The sequence below is a fragment of the Phyllobates terribilis genome, unplaced genomic scaffold, assembly GCF_046119375.1.
Source record: "Phyllobates terribilis strain yellow unplaced genomic scaffold, ASM4611937v1 Scaffold_63__1_contigs__length_7903474, whole genome shotgun sequence".
In the NCBI taxonomy this organism is placed as follows: Eukaryota; Metazoa; Chordata; class Amphibia; order Anura; family Dendrobatidae; genus Phyllobates; species Phyllobates terribilis.
The window spans coordinates 7,441,069-7,466,099 of NW_027362823.1; the positions used below are offsets into that span (position 1 = coordinate 7,441,069).

The 25,031-nt window shown below is 45.0% G+C and overlaps 7 non-coding genes and 1 pseudogene across 7 annotated transcripts; all 8 read right to left on the bottom strand.

The window, feature by feature from the left end:
- Window positions 1-4,820: 4,820 nt before the first annotated feature.
- Window positions 4,821-5,007, bottom strand: LOC141192512 (U2 spliceosomal RNA). The gene has a single exon (XR_012265894.1). It is a non-coding gene; the product is annotated as a U2 spliceosomal RNA (small nuclear RNA).
- Window positions 5,008-11,397: 6,390 nt separating this feature from the next.
- LOC141192850 (U2 spliceosomal RNA) lies at window positions 11,398-11,588 on the bottom strand. The gene has a single exon (XR_012266154.1). It is a non-coding gene; the product is annotated as a U2 spliceosomal RNA (small nuclear RNA).
- Window positions 11,589-12,703: 1,115 nt separating this feature from the next.
- Window positions 12,704-12,894, bottom strand: LOC141192851 (U2 spliceosomal RNA). Its single transcript, XR_012266155.1, has one exon. It is a non-coding gene; the product is annotated as a U2 spliceosomal RNA (small nuclear RNA).
- Window positions 12,895-14,009: 1,115 nt separating this feature from the next.
- On the bottom strand, window positions 14,010-14,200 carry LOC141192853 (U2 spliceosomal RNA). Its single transcript, XR_012266157.1, has one exon. It is a non-coding gene; the product is annotated as a U2 spliceosomal RNA (small nuclear RNA).
- A 1,115-nt stretch (window positions 14,201-15,315) lies between these two features.
- LOC141192854 (U2 spliceosomal RNA) lies at window positions 15,316-15,506 on the bottom strand. The gene has a single exon (XR_012266158.1). It is a non-coding gene; the product is annotated as a U2 spliceosomal RNA (small nuclear RNA).
- Window positions 15,507-16,621: 1,115 nt separating this feature from the next.
- LOC141193141 (U2 spliceosomal RNA) lies at window positions 16,622-16,806 on the bottom strand. The gene has a single exon (XR_012266436.1). It is a non-coding gene; the product is annotated as a U2 spliceosomal RNA (small nuclear RNA).
- Window positions 16,807-17,330: 524 nt separating this feature from the next.
- Window positions 17,331-17,446, bottom strand: LOC141192622 (U2 spliceosomal RNA; annotated as a pseudogene).
- A 1,115-nt stretch (window positions 17,447-18,561) lies between these two features.
- Window positions 18,562-18,758, bottom strand: LOC141192602 (U2 spliceosomal RNA). The gene has a single exon (XR_012265959.1). It is a non-coding gene; the product is annotated as a U2 spliceosomal RNA (small nuclear RNA).
- Window positions 18,759-25,031: the final 6,273 nt, after the last annotated feature.

The following is a 25,031-nucleotide window of genomic DNA, read 5'->3' on the forward strand; positions in this document are numbered from 1 at the left end:
TCGTCCCGGACCCGGTGCGGTGATCCCTCTGATCTCTCCATTCTGCCGGATAGCCTCTGCGAAGAGTTCTATAACACAAACAAAAAGAAGAGGTGATAGAGGGCAGCCTTGTCTGACCCCAGAGAGGACAGGGAAGGGGTCAGTCTTCCAGCCGTTCACCAACACCGAGCTGTGGATATCAAAATACATCAGACGGACATACGAACAAAACATGTTACCCAAACCTAACCGGTGCAGAGCTCGGCCCATGAACTCGTGGGAAACCCGGTCGAAGGCCTTCTCCTGATCCAAGGAGACCAGGGCCGCGTGTGCGCGGCGGACCTTGATGTACTCGACCGTGTCCCGCACGAGAGCGAGGCTGTCTGCGATGCGACGTCCAGGGATGCCGCAGGTCTGGTCCGGGTGGATGATCCGTCCGATGACCGTCTTAAGTCGTGTCGCCATCGTCTTGGCCAGGATCTTGTAGTCCACGTTGAGCAGAGTGATGGGACGCCAATTCCTCAGGTCGCACCTCTCTCCCTTCCGCTTGTACAGGATCGTGACCATTCCTTCCCTCAAAGATGGAGGCATTCTACCCTCCACCACCATCTCCTCGTACAGGTCCAACAGGTCCGGACAGATGAGGTCTCCCAGCGCTACATAGAGCTCCGCTGGAAGACCATCACTGCCCGGGGTCCTGCCGGTCCTAAAGGATTTAGCGGCAGAGAGCAATTCGCCCACCATCAGAGGTTTGTCCAAGGCTGCCGTGCCTGCAGGATCAAGATGGTTAGTGATACCTGACAGGAACTTATCAGCAGCGTCGGGGTCGGTAGTCTTGTGGGAGTAGAGTTCGCTGTAGAAGTCGCTGACGACCCTCATCACGTCCTCCTTCCCACGTCGCATGTTTCCGCTCTCGTCTCGCAGCTCGTTCAGGGGCGTGTGACCGGCATGAAGTTTCCTGAAAAAGAATGAGTTACATTTCTCACCCTTCTCCAGATTCTCCACTTTGGAACGGAAGACGATTCGCTTGGACTCCTCCTCAAAGTGCCTTTTCAGGCTCTTCTTGGTCTCCTCCAGCTCCTCCCTCACGTCCCAGCCGCAGTGAAGAAGGTCCTGCAGCGACCGCAGCTCGCGCTGCAGCCCTCTGAAGTCCCTCCTCTTCTCACACGCCTGTTGTCGACCCTTGGCCTGAAAGAAACAGCGAAACTCAAGTTTAACATATTCCCACCAATCAGAGACTGTTTGGAAGCTACCCTTGTAGGACTGCCACATTGCGTAGGCTGCTCTCAGCTCCTCCACGACTTCATCCTGAGCCAGCAGAGCACAATTCAGCTTCCAGGAGCCGGGGCCGGACGGAAAACCGTCGCCGAGGACACCTTGTAAGTGAATGGCTCTGTGGTCGGAGAAGAAGCAGGAGACCATCGAGTGCCTACTCTGCCTGACTGCCCGAGAGGTGAACACAAAGTCAATCCTGGAGCGGAGTGAGCCATCGGGTCGGCTCCACGAATAGTTCGTGGAGCCTCTCCCCATGGAGCCCACCACGTCCTGAAGAGAGGCCTCGGTTACCATCTCGATGAGCAGCTTGGACGTGATGTCCAACTTGGCAGATGTGCCAGAACTACGACCATCCTCCTCGATGGGGCAGTTGAAATCCCCGGCCATCACTAAGGTCCTGGTGGTGGCAAGCTGAAGCCGCAGGGTCTGGAAAAGCTCCAAACGCTCATTCTTCAGTGGGGACGCATACACGTTGATGAACCTGACAGGTTCTCCCGCCCAGTTGCCATCTACAACAAGAGCCCTGCCGCAGATGAGCTCCTGGACGGACTCAAGCGTGAATGCGCCCCCCCTGATCAGAATTGCGACCCCCGCAGACTTGCAGTCACCCCCACCGGACCAGTAGGATGGACCGTGGGACCACTCCCTGGCCAGATGTTTGAAGGACCTAGAGGAGGGAAGGGAACATTCCTGCAACATATAAACATCACACAACTGGGAAGTAAGGAAGGCATAAATAGTCTGACGTCTGAACTTGTCCTTGATGCTCCTGACATTAATGGAAAATAAGTTAATATTAGCCATCATGTAGGGAAAAAAGAAAAAGTTAGCGCAGGCAATACACCTTAGTTACCACTCCGGTCGGGTGGTCCCTCGTCGGTGTTGACTGCTGGTGACGGGATCACCAGCAGGCCCTCTTCCTCCATCTGGTCAAGCAGCGCGGCCTCGATCTCGGCGACCACCAGTTCCTCCTCTTCTGGCTCGGCCACCAGGGTCTCAACCATGTGCTCCATCTCTTCTGGCTCAGGGAGGGTATCCTCCTTTTCGCCTACGAAATCCAGAATCTTCTTTTTGGAGGATTCAGTAGCAGGGCTGTCCTCCACCTTCCTCTTTCCCCGGGTTGGAACTGGGGAGACAAGAAGGGGAAAATCCTCCTCGGAATAGATAGCGGCGGGTGGAGGAAAGGTTAATTCCACCGCTACCATGGTCTGGGGAGGGAGAGTGGCTGCCGGGGCAGGGGAAAGGACACCTGCTGAGGAGTAGGGGAAGGAGGAAGAGGAAGTGGAATCCTCAGCAGGGGTGGCCGGGGTGGGGGGGGATTGGACGGGGGTGGCAGGGGGAGGGATCGAGAGAGGGGTGACAGAACTCTTACCCTCCTTTGACTTTTTCTTCTGCTTCGGAGCTGCTGGGACCGTCGCTGGGGCTTTGGCCACCGACTCCTTGACCGCTTTGGCCTTGGTCGTCTCGGCCTTGGCCGCTGGGGCCTTGGTCGTCGCGTCCTTGACCTTCACAGGCCTAGTCATCGGGGCCTTGTCCTCCGTAGCTGGGGTCGTCGCAACCACCGATGCCCAGGATCTCTCACGCTTGGGGCAATCCTTGTACAGATGAGCCGCCAGCCCACACAGGTTGCAGGACGTCTTCTTCGGGCAGTCCTTCGAGCTGTGTCCCGTCACTCGACAAATCCTGCAGGCATCCTCCTTGCAGTCCTTCATCTCGTGGCCGTTCTTGCCGCATCTCCTGCAGTTCCGCGGCATGTTCGGGTAATAGATGAGGCCGTAGGAGTTGCCCAGGGAGAATGTCGGGGGCAGGTGCCGAAGTCCGTCTGAGTATGCCAGGTCCCTGTGAAGTCTAACGGTCACCGACCACTTACCTGTCCAGAAGCCGAGTCCATTCAGGATGTGAGAAGGTTCCTTCACAACCAAACAGAAGCGTCTCAGGAAGGTACAGATGTCTTGGCCTGGGGTGTGCGGGTTGCGCATGGAGACCGTGATCCTCCTTTCGTCCCTCTGGATAGGGCAGCTACCTGTAAAGGCAGAGAAAGAATTATCTGGTCCTTTTGCGCTTACCATTTCCCAGAACCTCCTGCAGGTGTTCACAGTGGCGAAGGTGACGAAGAAGATCCCCGTCAAGAAGGTCTGGATGCTGAGGGTGTCCGACCTGGAGAAGCCTCGATCCAGCAGCATCTTCTGGCAGAACACGTCCGAGGACATGTCCGGCACCCTCCCATCCACTTCCTTCAGCTTCAGGGCCACCGTCTGCCGCATCCATGGCTCCAGGGCTGGAGCTTCGTGGCGGGGCTTCTGGGGTCCCTTCTGCTGGCCAGTCGTGGAGGCAGAGTCCTTGGGGTCAGAATCAGCTCCTGGCTGGGCCCTCCTGGCTGTCCCCTGCTCCAGGCTCTTCTTTTCGGCCTTCCTACTACACTTGATCTTAGCCAAAATGCCGAGAAGCGATAACCAGAATTGGTTTCAAACTACGGAGCCACCCAAGGATCCTGAAAAGTCCATTTGTGGAGATGAGCTCCTGGACTCCCGTTAAGAAGACATGTTGTCAACCTCTAGATCCCTTACATGCCTGCACTTTTCGGCTTGCTGCTGCTGCAATCCACGCGTTTTAGATCTGCATAACTCCACCTCTTTAAACACAGCACCTTCACCCCCTGCTGTTCCCACCCGCCTCAACACCGTTGGAAGGGAGGAGAACCAATTAAGGCGGGGGGTGGGGTGGAACGAGCAGCTGTCTACCCTTAGCAGGAGGGCTCCTGATTACATACCTCTCCTGCTGCTGCTGCTGCTGGCTGTCCAGCAGCAGACTGAAGGTGGCTGCTGCTGTGCACAGGTATATAAAGGCTCAGAGCCTATTATGACACGCGCAGCCAGCGTTCCATTGCCACATTCCATCTACTGCAGGCAGGATACCTGGCTGGCTGAATGTCGCTGAGAAGCTCACAGAGACCGCCATAAGCAACAGTTTAACAGAATGCCACAGACTAATCAACCAAACTTTTTGGGTTGGGTTCTCTTTTATAGTCTGCAGGCATTAAATGAAAGAAGTCAGTGTTCCAGCAGAAGGAGACAACGTTTCAGAAAAGGCATTGTAGCAAACCAAAAAAGAAATTTTAAGCGCAGCAGAGTAACCAGCGCACATACCTGTTAGCTCAGGTGAGTTTAAAAGGCTGCTGTTGATAACAAGGGCATTTGCTAAATAGATGGTGTGTGTGCAACAATATACTGAAAGGTCAATTATATTGTGCAGCTTATCTCACCACCTGTAGTTATTTAGGTGAAAGCTCCAAAATGCTTGCCTAATATGTCTGTTTATCCAAAAGGAAGTAAAAAGGGAGATCTAGAAAGATAGCATTGCATCACATTACATGGCAATGCAATGCACAGTTGCTGAAGTTGAACCAAAATGAGCTTGTAATCTGGCTTCTGCAACTTTGAACATGAAAAATCCAATGAGGAGAAGAAAAGCAAAGCCAAAGAGTCCATCCCAAAATCCGACAAACAAGCAAAATGAACAAAAAACATTGAATTCAATTCTTTCTGATTTTAGAAACTGCATTAAAGAAGGGGTGCACCGGTCCTGGAGATACTGCAATACCAGGTCAATGCGTGGAGTGGACAGAGCAAGCTCTTTTTCCATCTCCCTGTTCTAAAAATCCATTTAATATATGGTCCCCAGATAGGGGACGTATCAGATATTAAACTGATAAGAACAGATTTTTTTTAATTTGGCTATCCCCTGCAGAGGGATAAAACCGTTTATTAAAACTTTAACAAATTACAAGCATAATTAGACAAATACCAAACGTTAAAAGACAAATGAAATTTACAAAACAAAAAAATACAAAGATTTTAAATAATTAGGTTCCATTGGTCAACAATCCATTTTTTGGAAATATGTACATTCTTCTTTTTGTCAATTAAATAATAAGTATACATTTCACATAAACATAAACTTAAAACATCATTCACTGATAAAACATCTTGTTTAAAAATAGCAATGTTGCGCGCTTTCCAGAGAGATGACTTGGCGCAGTTCACTGTCTTCCAAGCCATTGTGTACTGGTCCATTGTGGGGCATTCCATAAGTCCGTATAGCACAGTTTTATATGTAAAGTCCTTGAGGTCTGCCACCCTTTCCAGTAAGGGGAGCAGTCTTCTCCAGAAATCCTTTGCAAAATTTCATGTCCATAATAGATGTTCCACCGTTTCCTCTTCTTGGCATCCGGCTCTTGGGCAGATGGCAGACCTCACAAATCCTCTTCTGTATTGGAATGCCCGGCAAGGAAGACAGCGGTGCATGCAACTCCAAGCCAGATCTCTCTGTTCATTAAAAAGATAAAAAACGTTAATCATTTTCCAGATAGACATAGATTTGTCATCATCATATCTGTCAACATTACATATTTCCTCACTTTTACGTATTTCTTTAATTAGCTTCTTACTATTTCTTAATTCCTCTATTTTCTTAGTCCCTAAATTAAAATCGGACACTATTTTCCTTAAAATCTCATAATGCGTCGACAAATTAAAAGCATGGGGCACAGATATATTAACTTCATACCATCCAAACTTTCTCATAAAAAATCCTGTATTAAAACGCATAAAAAAGGACCAATAGTGATTCTTAAAAAGGGCATTAAAACAGTAAACGAACAGATGGATTAAAAGAAACCTATTAAAATCTGGAAAATCTTTACCACCTTTTACTTTTGATTTCATCACGATTTCTCTTTTCAGCTTTTCCATTTTTGAGTTCCAAAAGAAGGTAAAACAGGTTTTGGTTATCTTTTTTAAAACATTAACAGGCGGGGGGAAAACCATGCTAAGATACAATAAAAGAGGTAAAATCACCATCTTTAAAACCAATACTTTACCCTCCATTGTAAGTCTCCTCATGTTCCACATACATATTTTCGTATTTACTTTCTGTGTAATTGTTTCCCAACTATTATAACCATCATTATTTTCAGTGAATGATATACCTAAAATGGAAATGGATTCGGAGACATTAATTGGTACATCACGTAAAATCATCCCCCCAACACTTAAAATGTTACACTTATTAAAATTGATTTTAAAACCAGAAGCTAGACAAAAGGATTGCACTTGATGGAGAGTGGCCGTAAGTGATGGTGCATCTGTACACAAGACCGCCACGTCATCCATGTAGCCTACAACCTTGGCCTCCAAACCACCGCTTCCAGGCAGAGGGACACCGCATATCTGTTTATTTTGGCGTATTGCACATAACATTGGTTCCAGTGCACAGATAAACAGTAGGGGGGACAGAGGGCATCCCTGTTTCACCCCTGACCGTAAAAATACCTCTTGTGTCTTAAAACCATTCACTAAAATCTTACTTGTACAATCCTTGTAAAATGCTTTAAGCGATAGTAAAAACCCTTCTGGTATGCCCATTTTCTCTAAAACTTTAAAAAGATAAAAGTGTGAGACACGGTCAAATGCTTTTTCAAAATCAATAGATAAAATCGCCATTTTCCCCTTTCTGTCTTTCACATCCTCAATACAGTCTTTCACTAAATTCAGATTGTCCCATATACTGCGCCCCGGCACCCCACACACTTGATTAGAATGAATAACTTTGCTGATGACTTCTTTTAGACGATTTGCACAAATTTTAGCCATTATTTTATAGTCACAATTTAAAAGTGTTATTGGTCTCCAGTTTTCTAATTTTGATTTATCGCCTTTTTTGTATAGGAGGGAGACTTCACCTTTCTTCCAGGAATTTAATAAAACCTTATTATTAAAAACCTCAGTAAACAAATAAAACAAATCATCTTTTAAAATATCATAAAAACATACATAAAATTCTATTGGGATGCCATCAGGACCAGGGACCTTTCCAGTTTTAAAACTTTTAATAGTTTTTAACACTTCTTGTTCCGTTAAAACTTGGGATAAAAACTCTTGGGATGCGGGATCTAAAACAGCTGTTAGTCCTTGCAGCGAATCATCCATTAATTTATTATCTATATTTTTTCCATTAAAAAGATTAGAAAAAAAAACCTCAACTTTACCCAGCATATTTTTTATATTATTCTCACCATCTATATGGTCAATTATCACTTTTTCTTTTTTATTTTTCCTAAAAAAATATCTGGAACACTTTTCATTTTCTTCTATATGTTGTACTCTAGAACGAAAAATTATCTCTTTTCCTTTTTGTTCTAGCCATTTTGAAATCTCTTCTTTTAAGTTTGAAATATCAAGTTGTACATCTATCCCATTGTCTCTGAGCTTAAATAATGTTTGTAGGCGGGTATTTAAAATTCTATATTCTTCATATTTTTCTTTGGCTCTACATATACTCTTTTTAATAAAAAAGTCTTTTATTTTTACTTTCATTCTATCCCACCATACACTCATAGTCTCATTTGTTTTTTTCCCTTTTCTACATTTCCTATAAAACTCAATAAAATCTGATAAAATCTGCGGGTCGGTTAAAAGGGATACGTTCATTTTCCAGCTTTTCTTACCACATTTTTTGTTGTCATTTACTTTTATGGTAAAGGATAAAAGTTTATGGTCTGAAAATATATTAGTTAAAACTTCACATTTGGCAGGTATTGTTTTATCTGAACCAAAAATAAAATCAATCCTAGAGCTACAATTAGCATTGCTCCAAGTGAAACCGGCGTCCTCTGGGCTGTCACTATGACACTCTTTATATATGTCTATCAATTTAGCATCTTTGACTATATCATGTAGCATACCTGAGGTTTTATCGTAGTTCCTGCTTACAGAGCTGGAGCGCCGGTTTTCACCTTTTAAAACACAATTAAAATCCCCTGCTAAGATAAAAGGTTCAGAGTTATTAATAAATAATGGTAAAAGATCAAGCATTTCGGCTCTTTCATTTTTCTCTGGGGATCCATAAAAATTTAAAAACTGCCATCTAATACCATCAATAAAAGCTTTCACTAATAAAATACGACCTGGTAAAATTTCCTGAATAAAATCAATTAAAACGTTCCCTTTAAAAAGTATGGCTACACCCGCTGATCCTGCAGCATTCGATCCGGACCAGACAGATGGCCCACACTTCCACTCATCTTTATATTTTTGATATGACATTTCATGTGGGATATTACATTCTTGCAGAAAAAATACAGATGCAGTAAAACACGTAAAAAAATTAAAAAGAGCAGTTCTTCTCGTGTTAGATTTTATGCCTCTCACGTTGAGGGAAATACCTTTGAGTTCAGCCATCATTAGAAAATGTAGAAATTTTACTTAGGTAACTAAGAGCAACGGATTTACCTGTCCGATGAACCTGATCAGACCACTGGGCTTGCGCCTCCCTCCTCATCTGATAGTATCGTCACGAGAGTCTCCGTGGAGGAGGAAAGATTACCACATTTATATAAACCCGACGCTACACTGGCATAGCTCGGAGGGCTGGCTGGCAGAACCCGCTGGGTCTCCATTGGCTGGCCATGCAGTTCCTCATCAGGTGGGTCCCCGAGGGGTTCCGCCGCCCCTGTTTGACCTGTAGAAGGTCGTCCTATAGGAGGAGGTTGCGCACAAGGCAGAGCCTCTGACTCTTCAGAGTCAGCAAGATCCCGGTCCCCACCTGTAGCAGCGGAGACCGAAACCCCTGAGGGTCCAGCGTCCACGTCCCCTTCTGGAGAAGTGTCCATCTGTTCACCTCCTGCTGCCTCCTCCGAACCACCCTTTTTCTTTTTCTTAGGACCCACCTTTATCCACTCAGCGCCCTCAGCACTAGGAGACCCAGACTGGGCATGGGCTTCTGTGTCGGCCTTTTGCCGGTCCCTTTTGACCTTACCAGTAGTGCCCTTCTGCTCCTTCTCAGCCCTCCTTTTGGACTCCCGCAGGTCCTGCAGCCAGGTTTTGGGATTTGGTATTTTACCTGTCATAGACTCTGGAGACACTTCACTATTTGGTACGCCCTTATTGTCTCCAGAGGCTCCAGGTTGTTGTTCCTCCTCCTGAGGGGTGGTCTGATCTTTTGGTCCTTGGTCGGACGTCTTGGACTTCCCCTTTTGCTCATCTTCCCGAAATCTGTGAGGGCAAGAAAAATAAAAGTGACCTGGAGTCTGGCAAAAACTGCATTTCTTTTCCTTAGGGCATTCTTTTGTCTCATGTTCTTCACTAGCACAATTTCTACATGATACATCACAGTTTTCTTTTGAATGACCATAGCGCCCACAATTTCTGCAATATACTGGCATCCCAGAAAAGAAGAAATCCCCATTTGTTTGCCCAATTTTGAAACGGGCAGGGGGGAGCCGTATACCACCTGGTGTATTTGGATCTCTTGTACACTTCACAAGGAATTTCCACTTAGATGTCCATATGTTATATTCGTTTAATATCTTCCCAATACATTTAACACTTTTAAAATAAATTGCTAGAAATGACATTACTTCTGGAGCAGAAACAAAGGGCGAAAATATTTTTACAATAACCAGTCTTACCTCATCCAGGACGTGCTCAACAATTTGTATCCCTTTCAAAACAGGACTATTTTCAACTTTTTTTAACTTTTCTAGTACATCTCTAAAAATACCTTCTCCGGTGAATGTGATGTCATAGTCACCTCTTCTGGGATAATCCTGGATGGAGAGAATTTCATTCCTTTGTACGCCAAGAAGGTTCCTGAGCACGTCCTGGACTACATACCCTAATTTCCTTATATCCGAGCCACCCGCCGTGAAGTGAACTCGGATAGAGTTTTTTAGCCTCGCATAAAGAGGCACGAGGTTAGGGTCAACCTCCATGGAAAAACGCAACAAGGTTGCAAATTGCAGCCGCTTGCAATCTGCGCTCCCAGTGTTCTTGCAGCGAAAAACACCTGGAAGCTGGGGGATCGCAACTCGTTACCCTGGGACTAAGCCCTCTCCCTAATAGCAGCAAGCAGGTTAAGTCCACCAAAGTGGACGATCCTGCCAGGCCAAGGAGAGGGGTACCCGAGTGCCCTTCAACTACAATCTCCTGCAATAAAGCACTTGATCGTAGCCAAAAGGCCGAGAAGCGATAACCAGAATTGGTTTCAAACTACGGAGCCACCCAAGGATCCTGAAAAGTCCATTTGTGGAGATGAGCTCCTGGACTCCCGTTAAGAAGACATGTTGTCAACCTCTAGATCCCTTACATGCCTGCACTTTTCGGCTTGCTGCTGCTGCAATCCACGCGTTTTAGATCTGCATAACTCCACCTCTTTAAACACAGCACCTTCACCCCCTGCTGTTCCCACCCGCCTCAACACCGTTGGAAGGGAGGAGAACCAATTAAGGCGGGGGGTGGGGTGGAACGAGCAGCTGTCTACCCTTAGCAGGAGGGCTCCTGATTACATACCTCTCCTGCTGCTGCTGCTGCTGGCTGTCCAGCAGCAGACTGAAGGTGGCTGCTGCTGTGCACAGGTATATAAAGGCTCAGAGCCTATTATGACACGCGCAGCCAGCGTTCCATTGCCACATTCCATCTACTGCAGGCAGGATACCTGGCTGGCTGAATGTCGCTGAGAAGCTCACAGAGACCGCCATAAGCAACAGTTTAACAGAATGCCACAGACTAATCAACCAAACTTTTTGGGTTGGGTTCTCTTTTATAGTCTGCAGGCATTAAATGAAAGAAGTCAGTGTTCCAGCAGAAGGAGACAACGTTTCAGAAAAGGCATTGTAGCAAACCAAAAAAGAAATTTTAAGCGCAGCAGAGTAACCAGCGCACATACCTGTTAGCTCAGGTGAGTTTAAAAGGCTGCTGTTGATAACAAGGGCATTTGCTAAATAGATGGTGTGTGTGCAACAATATACTGAAAGGTCAATTATATTGTGCAGCTTATCTCACCACCTGTAGTTATTTAGGTGAAAGCTCCAAAATGCTTGCCTAATATGTCTGTTTATCCAAAAGGGTGTAAAAAGGGAGAGCTAGAAAGATAGCATTGCATCACATTACATGGCAATGCAATGCACAGTTGCTGAAGTTGAACCAAAATGAGCTTGTAATCTGGCTTCTGCAACTTTGAACATGAAAAATCCAATGAGGAGAAGAAAAGCAAAGCCAAAGAGTCCATCCCAAAATCCGACAAACAAGCAAAATGAACAAAAAACATTGAATTCAATTCTTTCTGATTTTAGAAACTGCATTAAAGAAGGGGTGCACCGGTCCTGGAGATACTGCAATACCAGGTCAATGCGTGGAGTGGACAGAGCAAGCTCTTTTTCCATCTCCCTGTTCTAAAAATCCATTTAATATATGGTCCCCAGATAGGGGACGTATCAGATATTAAACTGATAAGAACAGATACTACACTTGATCTTAGCCAAAAGGCCGAGAAGCGATAACCAGAATTGGTTTCAAACTACGGAGCCACCCAAGGATCCTGAAAAGTCCATTTGTGGAGATGAGCTCCTGGACTCCCGTTAAGAAGACATGTTGTCAACCTCTAGATCCCTTACATGCCTGCACTTTTCGGCTTGCTGCTGCTGCAATCCACGCGTTTTAGATCTGCATAACTCCACCTCTTTAAACACAGCACCTTCACCCCCTGCTGTTCCCACCCGCCTCAACACCGTTGGAAGGGAGGAGAACCAATTAAGGCGGGGGGTGGGGTGGAACGAGCAGCTGTCTACCCTTAGCAGGAGGGCTCCTGATTACATACCTCTCCTGCTGCTGCTGCTGCTGGCTGTCCAGCAGCAGACTGAAGGTGGCTGCTGCTGTGCACAGGTATATAAAGGCTCAGAGCCTATTATGACACGCGCAGCCAGCGTTCCATTGCCACATTCCATCTACTGCAGGCAGGATACCTGGCTGGCTGAATGTCGCTGAGAAGCTCACAGAGACCGCCATAAGCAACAGTTTAACAGAATGCCACAGACTAATCAACCAAACTTTTTGGGTTGGGTTCTCTTTTATAGTCTGCAGGCATTAAATGAAAGAAGTCAGTGTTCCAGCAGAAGGAGACAACGTTTCAGAAAAGGCATTGTAGCAAACCAAAAAAGAAATTTTAAGCGCAGCAGAGTAACCAGCGCACATACCTGTTAGCTCAGGTGAGTTTAAAAGGCTGCTGTTGATAACAAGGGCATTTGCTAAATAGATGGTGTGTGTGCAACAATATACTGAAAGGTCAATTATATTGTGCAGCTTATCTCACCACCTGTAGTTATTTAGGTGAAAGCTCCAAAATGCTTGCCTAATATGTCTGTTTATCCAAAAGGAAGTAAAAAGGGAGAGCTAGAAAGATAGCATTGCATCACATTACATGGCAATGCAATGCACAGTTGCTGAAGTTGAACCAAAATGAGCTTGTAATCTGGCTTCTGCAACTTTGAACATGAAAAATCCAATGAGGAGAAGAAAAGCAAAGCCAAAGAGTCCATCCCAAAATCCGACAAACAAGCAAAATGAACAAAAAACATTGAATTCAATTCTTTCTGATTTTAGAAACTGCATTAAAGAAGGGGTGCACCGGTCCTGGAGATACTGCAATACCAGGTCAATGCGTGGAGTGGACAGAGCAAGCTCTTTTTCCATCTCCCTGTTCTAAAAATCCATTTAATATATGGTCCCCAGATAGGGGACGTATCAGATATTAAACTGATAAGAACAGATACTACACTTGATCTTAGCCAAAAGGCCGAGAAGCGATAACCAGAATTGGTTTCAAACTACGGAGCCACCCAAGGATCCTGAAAAGTCCATTTGTGGAGATGAGCTCCTGGACTCCCGTTAAGAAGACATGTTGTCAACCTCTAGATCCCTTACATGCCTGCACTTTTCGGCTTGCTGCTGCTGCAATCCACGCGTTTTAGATCTGCATAACTCCACCTCTTTAAACACAGCACCTTCACCCCCTGCTGTTCCCACCCGCCTCAACACCGTTGGAAGGGAGGAGAACCAATTAAGGCGGGGGGTGGGGTGGAACGAGCAGCTGTCTACCCTTAGCAGGAGGGCTCCTGATTACATACCTCTCCTGCTGCTGCTGCTGCTGGCTGTCCAGCAGCAGACTGAAGGTGGCTGCTGCTGTGCACAGGTATATAAAGGCTCAGAGCCTATTATGACACGCGCAGCCAGCGTTCCATTGCCACATTCCATCTACTGCAGGCAGGATACCTGGCTGGCTGAATGTCGCTGAGAAGCTCACAGAGACCGCCATAAGCAACAGTTTAACAGAATGCCACAGACTAATCAACCAAACTTTTTGGGTTGGGTTCTCTTTTATAGTCTGCAGGCATTAAATGAAAGAAGTCAGTGTTCCAGCAGAAGGAGACAACGTTTCAGAAAAGGCATTGTAGCAAACCAAAAAAGAAATTTTAAGCGCAGCAGAGTAACCAGCGCACATACCTGTTAGCTCAGGTGAGTTTAAAAGGCTGCTGTTGATAACAAGGGCATTTGCTAAATAGATGGTGTGTGTGCAACAATATACTGAAAGGTCAATTATATTGTGCAGCTTATCTCACCACCTGTAGTTATTTAGGTGAAAGCTCCAAAATGCTTGCCTAATATGTCTGTTTATCCAAAAGGAAGTAAAAAGGGAGAGCTAGAAAGATAGCATTGCATCACATTACATGGCAATGCAATGCACAGTTGCTGAAGTTGAACCAAAATGAGCTTGTAATCTGGCTTCTGCAACTTTGAACATGAAAAATCCAATGAGGAGAAGAAAAGCAAAGCCAAAGAGTCCATCCCAAAATCCGACAAACAAGCAAAATGAACAAAAAACATTGAATTCAATTCTTTCTGATTTTAGAAACTGCATTAAAGAAGGGGTGCACCGGTCCTGGAGATACTGCAATACCAGGTCAATGCGTGGAGTGGACAGAGCAAGCTCTTTTTCCATCTCCCTGTTCTAAAAATCCATTTAATATATGGTCCCCAGATAGGGGACGTATCAGATATTAAACTGATAAGAACAGATACTACACTTGATCTTAGCCAAAAGGCCGAGAAGCGATAACCAGAATTGGTTTCAAACTACGGAGCCACCCAAGGATCCTGAAAAGTCCATTTGTGGAGATGAGCTCCTGGACTCCCGTTAAGAAGACATGTTGTCAACCTCTAGATCCCTTACATGCCTGCACTTTTCGGCTTGCTGCTGCTGCAATCCACGCGTTTTAGATCTGCATAACTCCACCTCTTTAAACACAGCACCTTCACCCCCTGCTGTTCCCACCCGCCTCAACACCGTTGGAAGGGAGGAGAACCAATTAAGGCGGGGGGTGGGGTGGAACGAGCAGCTGTCTACCCTTAGCAGGAGGGCTCCTGATTACATACCTCTCCTGCTGCTGCTGCTGCTGGCTGTCCAGCAGCAGACTGAAGGTGGCTGCTGCTGTGCACAGGTATATAAAGGCTCAGAGCCTATTATGACACGCGCAGCCAGCGTTCCATTGCCACATTCCATCTACTGCAGGCAGGATACCTGGCTGGCTGAATGTCGCTGAGAAGCTCACAGAGACCGCCATAAGCAACAGTTTAACAGAATGCCACAGACTAATCAACCAAACTTTTTGGGTTGGGTTCTCTTTTATAGTCTGCAGGCATTAAATGAAAGAAGTCAGTGTTCCAGCAGAAGGAGACAACGTTTCAGAAAAGGCATTGTAGCAAACCAAAAAAGAAATTTTAAGCGCAGCAGAGTAACCAGCGCACATACCTGTTAGCTCAGGTGAGTTTAAAAGGCTGCTGTTGATAACAAGGGCATTTGCTAAATAGATGGTGTGTGTGCAACAATATACTGAAAGGTCAATTATATTGTGCAGCTTATCTCACCACCTGTAGTTATTTAGGTGAAAGCTCCAAAATGCTTGCCTAATATGTCTGTTTATCCAAAAGGAAGTAAAAAGGGAGAGCTAGAAAGATAGCATTGCATCACATTACATGGCAATGCAATGCACAGTTGCTGAAGTTGAACCAAAATGAGCTTGTAATCTGGCTTCTGCAACTTTGAACATGAAAAATCCAATGAGGAGAAGAAAAGCAAAGCCAAAGAGTCCATCCCAAAATCCGACAAACAAGCAAAATGAACAAAAAACATTGAATTCAATTTTTTCTGATTTTAGAAACTGCATTAACGAAGGGGTGCACCGGTCCTGGAGATACTGCAATACCAGGTCAATGCGTGGAGTGGACAGAGCAAGCTCTTTTTCCATCTCCCTGTTCTAAAAATCCATTTAATATATGGTCCCCAGATAGGGGACGTATCAGATATTAAACTGATAAGAACAGATACTACACTTGATCTTAGCCAAAAGGCCGAGAAGCGATAACCAGAATTGGTTTCAAACTACGGAGCCACCCAAGGATCCTGAAAAGTCCATTTGTGGAGATGAGCTCCTGGACTCCCGTTAGGAAGACATGTTGTCAACCTCTAGATCCCTTACATGCCTGCACTTTTCGGCTTGCTGCTGCTGCAATCCACGCGTTTTAGATCTGCATAACTCCACCTCTTTAAACACAGCACCTTCACCCCCTGCTGTTCCCACCCGCCTCAACACCGTTGGAAGGGAGGAGAACCAATTAAGGCGGGGGGTGGGGTGGAACGAGCAGCTGTCTACCCTTAGCAGGAGGGCTCCTGATTACATACCTCTCCTGCTGCTGCTGCTGCTGGCTGTCCAGCAGCAGACTGAAGGTGGCTGCTGCTGTGCACAGGTATATAAAGGCTCAGAGCCTATTATGACACGCGCAGCCAGCGTTCCATTGCCACATTCCATCTACTGCAGGCAGGATACCTGGCTGGCTGAATGTCGCTGAGAAGCTCACAGAGACCACCATAAGCAACAGTTTAACAGAATGCCACAGACTAATCAACCAAACTTTTTGGGTTGGGTTCTCTTTTATAGTCTGCAGCCATTAAATGAAAGAAGTCAGTGTTCCAGCAGAAGGAGACAACGTTTCAGAAAAGGCATTGTAGCAAACCAAAAAAGAAATTTTAAGCGCAGCAGAGTAACCAGCGCACATACCTGTTAGCTCAGGTGAGTTTAAAAGGCTGCTGTTGATAACAAGGGCATTTGCTAAATAGATGGTGTGTGTGCAACAATATACTGAAAGGTCAATTATATTGTGCAGCTTATCTCACCACCTGTAGTTATTTAGGTGAAAGCTCCAAAATGCTTGCCTAATATGTCTGTTTATCCAAAAGGAAGTAAAAAGGGAGAGCTAGAAAGATAGCATTGCATCACATTACATGGCAATGCAATGCACAGTTGCTGAAGTTGAACCAAAATGAGCTTGTAATCTGGCTTCTGCAACTTTGAACATGAAAAATCCAATGAGGAGAAGAAAAGCAAAGCCAAAGAGTCCATCCCAAAATCCGACAAACAAGCAAAATGAACAAAAAACATTGAATTCAATTCTTTCTGATTTTAGAAACTGCATTAAAGAAGGGGTGCACCGGTCCTGGAGATACTGCAATACCAGGTCAATGCGTGGAGTGGACAGAGCAAGCTCTTTTTCCATCTCCCTGTTCTAAAAATCCATTTAATATATGGTCCCCAGATAGGGGACGTATCAGATATTAAACTGATAAGAACAGATTTTTTTTTGATTGAAGCTGCATCCAAGGCACTGAAAAATGTGACCGAAGTCACACCAAAACAGCGCACGAGGCGAGGATTCATGTGGACCCTTCCCGGAGGAGAGGGTCCCCAATAAACCATCCCCATCCCTCCGAGCCAGAAGGCCACAGCGAGGGTCAGGGATCTCCGATGCTCTCCCTAGCCGAAGCCGGAGAAGAGCCGTTTTCGTGCTCCCAGCTTCCATCTAGGCTGCCACCCTAGTGGAGCTGGAGCCTGTGTTGGTTTCTCAGCCCAAAGCTGACCGGACCTCCGACCGGGTTTATAAAAATTCCCCTTCCTAGCCCGGAGGCCAGGAATAGGGGGGGTTGCTCAGAAAGTATGATTGGCAAAGGTGCGGCGTGCTCCGAAGCCAAGTCTTTCTGGGGTTCCCAGTCCCAGTAAGCTTGGACTCCCACCAGGGCGCCTACTCCTGGGGCACATTGCTCCAAAGCCCTCACACTTACCCAGCCTAGTGACTTCGATCCTGGAGGGCCATGTTTTCCATCAGATAACTCTATGAGCCACCTGGCGTACTAACAAGTGCACCAAACCAGTGTGTAATATGCATCAATTTACTAGGGCAGCCCAAGGACAAAACTGCCTTTTCAAAAGATACTACACTTGATCTTAGCCAAAAGGCCGAGAAGCGATAACCAGAATTGGTTTCAAACTACGGAGCCACCCAAGGATCCTGAAAAGTCCATTTGTGGAGATGAGCTCCTGGACTCCCGTTAAGAAGACATGTTGTCAACCTCTAGATCCCTTACATGCCTGCACTTTTCGGCTTGCTGCTGCTGCAATCCACGCGTTTTAGATCTGCATAACTCCACCTCTTTAAACACAGCACCTTCACCCCCTGCTGTTCCCACCCGCCTCAACACCGTTGGAAGGGAGGAGAACCAATTAAGGCGGGGGGTGGGGTGGAACGAGCAGCTGTCTACCCTTAGCAGGAGGGCTCCTGATTACATACCTCTCCTGCTGCTGCTGCTGCTGGCTGTCCAGCAGCAGACTGAAGGTGGCTGCTGCTGTGCACAGGTATATAAAGGCTCAGAGCCTATTATGACACGCGCAGCCAGCGTTCCATTGCCACATTCCATCTACTGCAGGCAGGATACCTGGCTGGCTGAATGTCGCTGAGAAGCTCACAGAGACCGCCATAAGCAACAGTTTAACAGAATGCCACAGACTAATCAACCAAACTTTTTGGGTTGGGTTCTCTTTTATAGTCTGCAGGCATTAAATGAAAGAAGTCAGTGTTCCAGCAGAAGGAGACAACGTTTCAGAAAAGGCATTGTAGCAAACCAAAAAAGAAATTTTAAGCGCAGCAGAGTAACCAGCGCACATACCTGTTAGCTCAGGTGAGTTTAAAAGGCTGCTGTTGATAACAAGGGCATTTGCTAAATAGATGGTGTGTGTGCAACAATATACTGAAAGGTCAATTATATTGTGCAGCTTATCTCACCACCTGTAGTTATTTAGGTGAAAGCTCCAAAATGCTTGCCTAATATGTCTGTTTATCCAAAAGGAAGTAAAAAGGGAGAGCTAGAAAGATAGCATTGCATCACATTACATGGCAATGCAATGCACAGTTGCTGAAGTTGAACCAAAATGAGCTTGTAATCTGGCTTCTGCAACTTTGAACATGAAAAATCCAATGAGGAGAAGAAAAGCAAAGCCAAAGAGTCCATCCCAAAATCCGACAAACAAGCAAAATGAACAAAAAACATTGAATTCAATTCTTTCTGATTTTAGAAACTGCATTAAAGAAGGGGTGCAACGGTCCTGGAGATACTGCAATACCAGGTCAATGCGTGGAGTGGACAGAGCAAGCTCTTTTTCCATCTGCCTGTTCTAAAAATCCATTTAATATATGGTCCCCAGATAGGGGACGTATCAGATATTAAACTGATAAGAACAGATTTTTTTTTTTTTTTTTTTTTTTTTTCTCCTCAGACGAGGAAATTCCACAGTCTATGGAAACCAGACAAAGGAAAATTCCATCAAAGCAGCTGCGTCAAATCCAATACGCAATTTGCTGTCCCCATCATCATCGGAAATATTTATTTCATATTTCAAAAACAACAATAACAAAAATCAAGAGGTACTAACAATATATCTCCACTTTTTAACTTTCCATATTCCCTCCGCATCCACTTCCCCTCTCCTCTTTTTGTCCCATAGGAAACACACATACATCTTCCCCAAAATCACCTTCACACTATCCTTTACAGCAATTTCCTTCCTTTTAAACACATACACATTCCTCACATCCCATAACACTTCCTTTATACATGCAAGCATCAACCACAAGACTCTTTCCTTCGTCCCATCACATATTCCCAAACCAAACATGAACAACTCAAAAGACAACAAATTCACACCACACAATTCTTTACACAAAGGCCCCAATCTCCCAATCACATCTCTAGCATACTGGCAATTCCAAAAAACATGCAACACACTTTCCCTTCCACCACAGCCATTTCTTGGACACATTTCACTCCTCACCAAACCTCTATTCCTCTGAAACTCTCTCACAGGTAATACTCCATGTAAAGACTGCCACACCACCTCACTCTGTTTGTTGGTCATACCACTCATCCGCACTTTCTTCCAAACCTTCTGCACATCACCACCCCTAACCATATTTATTCCACATTCTACCTCTCTACATTCAATCATCCTATACACAGCCTTCTTATTCTCCAGCAATCTCACATCTGCATCACACAGTTCATACCTCACCAAAAACTTATAAACCCACACATACCATACAGGCACCTCAAAAGCAATCGGACATCGCAAATTCCTTTCTCGCCACTTTAAACGAAACAAATACGCTCCAAATAAATACCTACTCATACATGAAAACTTTCCATCCGCCCTAATCACTTTCAAAACAAACACAACGATATTCACACCAAAAAACACGTCCAAATTCGGAAAACCCAAACCACCTTTTTCCACTCTTTTAACCAAAATTTCTCTCCTAGCTCTCTCCATTTTCGAGTTCCACAAAAAAACAAATAAAATTCTATTCAAGCTTCTCATACACATATATCCTGGTGGAAATACTACCGCAATATATAAAAATATTGGCAACACCACACTCTTAACAATTAAAATCTTCCCAAAAAAGGATAAACTCCTCAATTTCCAAAAATTCAACTTCTGCTCAACTTTTCCTTTCGCATCATCCCAACTTTCTTTCCCATCCAAACTCTCTGAAAACTTCACACCCAACACTTTAATAGGTCCATTCACTAAATTCACACTTACATCCCTACTTAAACTTCCGCCTCCAAAACCCTTACACTCACTCTTTTCCCAATTCACTTTAAACGCAGAAGCACCACAAAAAATAGACACTAACAACTTCACCCGCCTCACCGAACATTCTGAATCACATAATACACACACGTCATCCATATAACCACTCACCTTCCATTCTTTTCCTCCACCTCCCGGCACTTGCACACCACGAATTACCTTATCTTTCCTCAGCATACACAACAATGGCTCAATTGCACAAATAAATGCTACAGGGGACAAAGGACACCCCTGTCGCACACCCGAAAACACATTCACTTTCCTACCCACATACCCATTCATTAAAACACAGCTATAAACACCCGTATACAAACTTCTCACTCGCCCAACAAAATCAGCCGGAAAACCCATTTTTAACAACACTCTGAACAAAAAACCATGCGACAACCTATCATACGCCTTTTCAAAATCCAAACTTAACAAAAATACACTCTTCTTACGACCCATGCAATCCCATAGACAATCTCTTAACATACACACACACTCATGAATCCGCCTCCCAGGTACCGCACAACACTGCTCATCCCCAATCACACTCTCTATCACATCACGCATCCTATTAGCCATAAGTTTTGAATAGATTTTATAATCACAATTAAGTAACGTTATTGGCCTCCAATTCCTCAGACTTTTCAAATCCCCTTTCTTAGGAATTAACACAACCATACCTGCACGCATACTCTCAGTCACCTCCATGTTTCCCCACATATACTTACATACATCCACAAAGTCCTTACCAATCACACCCCACATCACACGATAAAATTCTACTGGGAGGCCATCCTCCCCCGGCGTCTTATTCAAAGCCATACTACACATAACCTTCCATACCTCATCACCAGTCACCTCACCCATCACTCTCTCTCTTTCTGCTTCACTCAACTTACTCTCTAACACACTCAAAACATCATTCTCCAAACATTCATCCCTCTGTTTCACTGCATACAGATCCTCATAAAACTTAGCCACCTCTTCACACATATCCTCTCCACTCACCTCACTTCCATCTGCTCCATACACCACGCTCATACTCTGTTTCTTTCCAAACACTTTTTTAAAGAAAAACCGAGAACATTTCTCATCCTGCTCCATCTTATCAATCTTTGCCCTAAACACTATGCTCCTACCTCTCTCCAACAAAAACTCACTAATCTCCTTCTTTACCTCTAAAATATCCTCCTCCACCTCAACTCCTCCTTCCCTTAACTTATACAAAACACTCAACCGCGCGTTCAGTTTAACAAAACTCTCTCTTTTAATTGCTGCATACTTGTATCCTAAATTTTTAAAGAACATTTTTGTTTGTTTCTTCACCCAGTCCCACCACTCACAAACATTCCCAAACTCATTTTTATGCTTACACCATTCTTCATACCGCCTTTCATACTCCTTTCTCACATCTTCATTCTCTAACAGTTTAACATTTAACTTCCACAATCCTCTCCCAAACACTCCATCAACTTTTATATCCAACTCACACAACATACACACATGATCTGAAAAAAGAACGTTTTCCTGCCTATAATTAACAGAAACCATATTTTTAGAAATAAAACAATAATCCAATCTGGATTGTACCCTACCACTCTCAGAAAAGAAAGTGTTCAACAAAGGATTCATGTTACACACGCGCTGCATATCACACAACCCAAAATCATTCACTAACTCCAATAATGCTTTCCCAGACACATCCACATTCACTCTCCCCACATCACAGTTCATATCACCCACAATTACCACAGGTATTCTTCCTGGAACAAAAAGCTTAATTTTTTCAAATAAATTTTTGCGCTCATTTTTTTCAACTGGCGCATAAACATTAATAACACAAAACTTTACATTCTTGTATACAAAATTAGCAAGGATACATCTCCCCACCTCAATAACCAAATAATCACTCAAAACAACCTCCCTTCCTTTAACCAAAATACCCACACCATCATTCTTATTACATGCACTCCCCGACCACACAGACGCTCCATAAGACCATTCATCCCTTTTCACACCATCCACTACCCCACATTCTTGTAAACAAAAAATAGATGCATTTTGCATAGCTAAAAACTCAAAAATAGCAGCTCTTCTTACTTTACTTTTAAACACTCTTACGTTTTGGGACACTATGGTAAATCCCATAATACTTCTACTCCTTCACCAATTACACAAAGAAATAGCCTTTGGCCTAAACCAAAGCTCACAAGAGGACAAAAAGAAAAAAAATTTACAATATTATATGGTGACACTATCCAGCACCACCACTATCCTCCTCCGCCATCAGAACAGAACAGCTGGTTTCCGACCCGCTGGCTTCACCACCCACACTCCTCATTCTGGCAGTTCTGATCTTCCTCTGAGGCTCACTAAAATCTGCATCATCACTGCCCCCACCATCCTCCCTACGACTCTTCTTTGCACCCCTATCATCCTCCGAAGAAAAATCTTCAATGTTTTCAGGACCCGAAGGGTGTTCAGGACTGTCGGGTTCCGAGATTTGCACTTCACATCCTGTTGCGTCCATTGCCTCTCCAAAAGTCATCATCTCAGGCAGCTCTGCCTCCACCACTTTCCTAGATATTCTCTCAGACACTGCCTTTTTCTCCACCTTTGCCACTTCCCTCCAGAACTCCTTTTCTTCCCTCCGCTTCTTCCTCATTTCTTCAGCAGAAGAAGAACATGGTCTCAGGGACACCTCCTCTGGCGCCGTAGAGGGAGAGGCTCTACCAGTTTCCCGCCTCCTTGCCTCTCTCTCCTCCCTCTCCAATCTTTCCAGCACTTTCAGTGCGCTTGCCATCTGCCTCCTCTCCAGCTCCTCCTCCTTCTGTTCTTTATCAGAACGTCTAGGTGCACTCCTAGGACAGTCCTTATACATGTGATCACTACTCCCACAGACATCACAGGACTTGGCCTCTGGACACTGGTTGGCCATATGCCCCTCCTTTCTGCAATTTCGGCAACACTGCCCTTTAAGGCATGTTACCATGGTATGTCCGAAAGAAAAGCATCTACGGCAAAACATGGGCTGGCCTGGGTAAAAGAGGAAACCTCTATGGCCTGCAACGGAAAAATTTGATGGAGGGTGTCTAAAGCCCCCCACACTGTCAGGATCCCTTTTCAATTTCACACGGAATTTATACTGACAGTTAAAGATTCCTAGACAATTGACTTGCTTCACTCCCTTCCGCACATATTCACAGTAGCGAGAGAGGAAGCACTCCAGCAGCTCAGGGTCTGTAAAAGGGTTATAGACAGTCACAGTCACCTCCTTTTCTTGCAGACCAAACAAAGGTTCCCATCTAACTCCTTCCAAGCAGGGGTCACTAGAGTGACCACGGAGCCATTCAAAGACATTAAGGCAAACATCCTGGTCCATAAAGGTAACGTCATAATTACCTTGACGTGAAAATTCGTTGACACTGAAGATCTCAGAACGTCTTGCTCCAGCTTTGCCTTCAACGATGTCTTGGACAATGAAAACCACGTTGTTCTTGTTCTGGTCAGATGGATCCACGGACAAACGGATGGTGTTCTTCACAAAAGACATCTTGGATTCTGTCGGTATGGAATACCACAGGAAAAAGCAGAAAATCCTCCACAAAAGGGTCCGGATTCCTCCAGGAGACTCGCACCAATCAAGGTACAGTCATACGATCGCAGCCAAAAGGCCGAGAAGCGATAACCAGAATTGGTTTCAAACTACGGAGCCACCCAAGGATCCTGAAAAGTCCATTTGTGGAGATGAGCTCCTGGACTCCCGTTAAGAAGACATGTTGTCAACCTCTAGATCCCTTACATGCCTGCACTTTTCGGCTTGCTGCTGCTGCAATCCACGCGTTTTAGATCTGCATAACTCCACCTCTTTAAACACAGCACCTTCACCCCCTGCTGTTCCAACCCGCCTCAACACCATTGGAAGGGAGGAGAACCAATTAAGGCGGGGGGTGGGGTGGAACGAGCAGCTGTCTACCCTTAGCAGGAGGGCTCCTGATTACATACCTCTCCTGCTGCTGCTGCTGCTGCTGGCTGTCCAGCAGCAGACTGAAGGTGGCTGCTGCTGTGCACAGGTATATAAAGGCTCAGAGCCTATTATGACTAGAGATGAGCGGTGTTCGACTAGAACTGTTCGCCAATCTCAAATTCGAGCTGTTTTGGGCGGTGTTCGAGTTGTTCGACGAACCCGAACGATTTGCAAAAAATTCGGCTGTTCGAGGTTATGTTCGATAACTGTTCGTGCACCAAAAGCGTGTCCTGCATGTCTGGTGCTATTTAGAGCACCAATCATGCAGGGATTGTCTGCCACTCACTGTAATGCCACAGCCATGGTGGTTGTGGCATTACAGTGATTGCCCAAATCGATGGGAACAGTGCCAACAGTGAAACATGAAAAGCCGGCAATTCAGCAGCGGCATACACCTGTACCTGACAATTTAGAACCGAAAGAATAGAGCTTCACACATAGATTAGATAGATATAAACATGTCAGCCACATATATAAGAAGTACAGTGAAAGTGCTGCTTACTGTACTTGTCATTTAGCGTAAAGGATTTATCAAAAAAAATAATAGTGTTTTCATGCACCGTCTCTTTAAAAAAGCCGGCCGGCAATTCAGCAGCGGTACCCGACAATTTAGAATAGAAAGAATAGAGAATCACACATAGATTAGATAGATAGAAACATGTCAGTCACATATATATGAAGTACAGTGACAGTGCTGCTTACTGTACTTGTCATTTAGCGTAAAGGATTTATCAAAAAAAATAATAGTGTTTTCATGCACTGTCTCTTTAAAAAAGCCGGCCGGCAATTCAGCAGCTGTACCCGACAATTTAGAACAGAAAGATAGAGCATCACACATAGATTAGATAGATAGAAACAAGTCAGTCACATATATATGAAGTACAGTGATAG